This window comes from Vulpes vulpes, unplaced genomic scaffold (assembly GCF_048418805.1).
Source record: "Vulpes vulpes isolate BD-2025 unplaced genomic scaffold, VulVul3 u000000899, whole genome shotgun sequence".
NCBI classification, from domain to species: Eukaryota; Metazoa; Chordata; class Mammalia; order Carnivora; family Canidae; genus Vulpes; species Vulpes vulpes.
Window position 1 is genome coordinate 840,734 of NW_027325780.1, and position 5,228 is coordinate 845,961.

Below are 5,228 nucleotides of genomic sequence, written 5' to 3' on the forward strand. Positions count from 1 at the left end.
CTGTTGACAGAAGATGTCAGTTCCTAGACATATGAACTTCTTGATAGAGTTCCTTGAGTAGTGACCCTATGACATAGGTTTCATCCCCCAGAGCAAGTGGTGAGGGAAGAGACAGAGACAGATAGGGAACACAATGCTTTTTAAGACATAGTTTCGGAAGCTGTGCACCACTGCTTCTATCTTGTTCTATTTGTTAGAACAGAGTCACTAAGCCCTGCCTCACACTCAATGGGAGGGAATTAAGCTCCATCTTTTAAAGGGAGGAGTGTCAAAGAATTTGTGGGTGTATTTTAAAAACTATTATACTAATATAGGGGAAATACAAGCTTATTTATTATAGCAGTTGGCTTTGCTCCAACTATTGTAGGGGACCTGTGAACTTAGTTCTGGTCCTACTCACTTAGCTTTGTGAAATACATAAGTGGCAATTTTCAATAGACTGTCAGGGAACACCTGCAGTAGGAGTATACCGATGGAAGTGGAGCCCAAAAATAATTCTCAAAACTAATAGTGATCAAAAAAGAGTGATATATAGAAGTTGATGCATCATAGTATTTTGAAAAGGAAGCAGTGGATATAATGCACACTGACTTCAGGTTATAAGTTACTCCCAGAGAGGAAGAGACAGAGAAAGGATATGGGGATTTTTAGGTATCTCTTACTTTTTTTTTTTTTTTAATAACAGCGAGTTCAAGAAAGTACGGCAAAATGTCTGTATTTGTTTAATCTGAAGGGTGAGTAATGAGTGTCTGTTATACTTATTATATGTATATATTTTTATATTTGAAACACTTGCATATTTGAAGTGCTTGTGATATTAATAAAATTCAAAAAAAACCTAATTAACTTTGTAAAATCTTGAAGAAAGTTAAGTAGGGAAAGGACTAAAAGCTATTCATTGGATTTAGTAACAAAGTGGTCACCAGGGACCTTAATAAAAATAATTTCAGTGAATTGGTGGCCATAGCAGCCAGAGTTCAGTGGGATTAGAAGTTGATAGGGAGGTTGACTGGAAAGATCAGAAATAGGACTTTAGAGAACAAAAGAAGTTATATTTTTGTGACTGTTCCCCTCTAAGGTGACTTAAATTTATTTATTGACTGGGGTGGGAGGAAGCCAATAAAGAAGGAAGCCATGTAACATCAGACTAAAACTCCCAAAGAGCAAAACAAGATCCAGAATGCAGATACAAGCCTTGTCATGCAAGGGACATGGGCCTTTCTTTGTCTTCTTGTGTGGTGGGGAAAAAAGGTGAGAAGGTGAATGCAGAGGTTCTTGTCACAGTGGGAAATTAAGGGATTCACTGAGATAGAGAGGGAGGAGCATGTGTAGGGCTTGCTAAGTGTCATAAAAGTCTGGGTATCTGTTTCAGGAATCAGAAACTAACCCAGCACAAAACTATTCCAGTGCCTGCAAGTACCCGCCTGAGTTACATACGCTGGTTTCTCAGAAGCAGATGGTGAGATGGAGTTTGTGTGCAAATGTTTATTGGGGATCAATGCCCATGAAGGAATGGAAATCATCTAATGCGTGTTTGTGGGCCACTGGGTGAATAGCCATGGATCATTCATATAGTGAAAGTAAATGTATTAATATGGAGAAATCCCAAGAATAGAATACTGAGTGAAAAAAGGCAACCTGCCATATGATAGAATTTGTGTCAATTCTTAAAACAAATAAACTAATAGTATCTGTTATGTTATGGATAAATGAAAAGAGAATGAAAATACAAAATCATCTGTGGAAAAGGTACCCATTAATTAATTAATTAATTTTTAAAAATATTTTATTTAAATTCAACCTGCCACCTGTACCCATCAATTTAGTTACCTCTGGTCTGCATAAAATAGAAAGGAAGGGGAGGTTCTGTCTGTGAGGCAAGTATATCAAGCCTCATGCTTGATACACATTTAACACTATAGGTGGTAACTAATATAATAATAAAACCTGTTAACATATGTTTATTCTCACAGGCATCTGTTATATTATTTTGCTTTATTGTTATTATGTTTAAAAGCATTCATACTTAATGATTTTAAAGAAAAAAGCACCATCAGGGACCCTTTCCTAATTAGACAAGGCAAATCATAATACTGATTTCCAACATGATATGTGACTTTACTCTCAGTTTCCTGAGGGCCACACCTCTATGAATTGGTGATTAAGTGGAATAGTCAAGTCAGTCACATACTGTTTGAATATACCCGTGCACACACACATGAACCTCCTCTTGGTGTAACATGAGCACCGATAACCTCATTTAAAGGCTAAGGCAATGTGCATTTGTCTTTTCTCCTTATTTGATGAATTCTTCAAGGGCAGGATGGTGTCCCTTTATGCTCTGCCAGCCAGCCGTCCCTGGCATATTGGGAGCACTCAATAAATAATAATTACTTTAGTCCCTTAATAAACAATCATGCATTTACTCAATAAATAATAATTAACAATAATGAAATGACTGCAAAGAATGGCAAAACTTGAAAAAAGTTATAAATGAGATGTACCTGTTTGAACCTAATTAAATGTGATTTTTGTGAAGATAAACTTAGAACTGGAGCCCTGTGAATTTCACGTAGGTTTTTCTGTGCCTTAGATTTTAGGAGGCTCTTGTTCTTTTAGTTTGTGTTACCACTAATGTCTCAGCTGTCTTCTCGTGCATTTATGTAAACCTGTGTTATGCATGTGCGTGTACATATATGTGCATATGCATATCCCTATATATGTGTGTATATATATTTGTACTGGAACAAACACATTGTTTCCGTCTCAATCCATTTATATCACCAATTCATGGCAAGTTTGTGAGCCATTACATTGATCTTTGTGAGTGTGAAAGTGGGAAGAATCTTCTCCACTTAGTAATGCCACTGACGCTGTGGTGGCCTGTTTGTGCCGCCAATCTTCTATGTGCCATGTCCTCAACTATCACAGGTGGTAGCTAATATTACTACTACCAGATTACTACTTAGTTTTATAAACTAATTTGTAATGAAGGTATTAGTAACTCAAAGAATAATTTTCTTACTTTAATGAGGACCATTGATACTTTCCTTTGTAAAAGTGATTGACAGTATGAACTCCAGACAGATACCGTCCAGGCATGCTGCGTTGGACATACAGTTCAACAGGGATCCTTTGATAGTAAGTAGATCATATGTGCATACACTTTTTAAAATATATTTTTAAAGATTTTATTTATTTATTTATTTATTTATTTATTTATTTATTCATGAGAGACACAGAGAGAGAGGCAGAGACATAGGCAGAGGGAGAAGCAGGCTCCATGCAGGGAGCCTGATGTGGGACTCGATCCCAAGACTCCAGGATCATGCCCTGGACCGAAGGCAGACACTTAACCGCTGAGCCACCCAGGTGTTCCTATATACTGCCTTTTTAAAAAAATTAATTAATTATTATTTATTTATTTGAGAGAGAGAGAGAGAGAGAGAGAGAAAGAGAGAGAGGGAGAGCACAGGCAGGGGGGAAAGGGAGAAGCAGACATCCCACTGAACAGAGAGCCCAATGTGGGGCTCAGTCCCAGGCCCCTGGGATCATGACCTGAGCCAAAGGCAGATGCTTAACTGACTAAGCCACACCAGCCCCACATATGTACATATTCTTGCTACACAACTTAGAGGGCAAGTGAAAAGCAAATTTACCCTGTTGTTTGTTCTCGGATATCTAGCATTTTCGTCAAACAAATGAAACAATGCGATTGATTAATTTTGCATTATTATTATTAAAATTTTTTTTAAAGATTTGATTTATTTACTCATGAGAGACACACACACACACAGAGGCAGAGACATAGGCAGAGGGAGAAGCAAGCTCCATGCAGGGAGCCCGACGTGGGACCCAATCCCGGGTCTCCAGGATCAGGTTCTGGGCGGAAGGCCGAGCTAAACCGCTGAGCTACCACGCTGCCCAATTTTGCATTAGTTTACCTTACTTTTAGGTTGTACAGACACAGGCTTAATAAAATTTAAACCACCTTTCAGAAGTACATTTGGTAAACAGAACAGTACATTAAAAATCACATGACAATTTGCAAACCAATGTAAATTGCTATGACCACAATCATCTATTGAATTTCCAGTTTGTTTTTCACTTGGACATCTCATTGGAGACTCACACATTTCCTCCTTTCCCCTGCATAGCTGCTACTGAAATTAAATACTGTTCATTTCATTCAGGATCCAGGATGTGCCATTCAAAAAAATGAATGAATGTCTGCCCTTTCTTAGTTGGTTCCATAGAGCAACTTTAAAGAGTGAACATCACATTTCAAGAACTATATAATTCAGACAATGCTTTTATTGATGGAAACAATTTTGCTTAAGTGTGAAAGCTTATTTAAAAGAGGATAATGTGAGAAATCGATGTAATAAAAGGAATGAGTTCTTTAGGTGACAATGGGGTGATAATAAGCACTTGATGCTGTGCTTATGACTTATTTTGTTATTTTAGTCTAATGGCCTGAAAGGTCCTTTAAAAATCATCTAGGTGGATATATATTACATGGAGATAATAGTGTAGATGATTGTTTCCATTTGACTTTAAAATAAACTTCAAAGTCAGGAACTTTTTTTATTAGGTTGGATTGTTGAATTATGTATTTTTGAAAGGCATGGTTTTCATATGCAAAATATCTTCCCAACATGTACATGTTTTAAAAGAATTCTTTCACTTGAAATGTAAAAATATAAAAATAAATACCTTAATTCAACCAAGGAAATTGGTTGATGAGTCCTCTAACAGAATAAAGAGTCAACTGTGCCCCTTTAAAACTCAACTTTGTCTCTAATGCCTGAGCCATCACTGAAGATTAAAGACAGGAACCAAAGGGGGCTATTCTTCATATTTTACCTGCTCATTAAATGCCAAGATAGTTTTTTACTCAATTATACAACTGCCAATGAAAATGGTGAACAAAGACAACATCAAGGCCATGTTTTCCTTTCGATCATTGTTCTCTAGTGAATTACAAGGTTGTGAGCTCTCCTACAACAATTTATATTGACCCAGGCTTCATAAATCTGGTACGGGAGACTGAGTTGCTGAGCTATATGTTGTGATCATGTCTTTCTGCTAACAACATTAATCACTTGCTTGAGAGGAAGTAGCAGTTCAAGAGTGTTTTGTTGGGGCTCTTGTCAGAAAGGACATCTTCGCAAAAGGCTTTAACGTTGCCCTTTCCCCTCTGGGTGTCTACATTCCTCTCTCTAGGT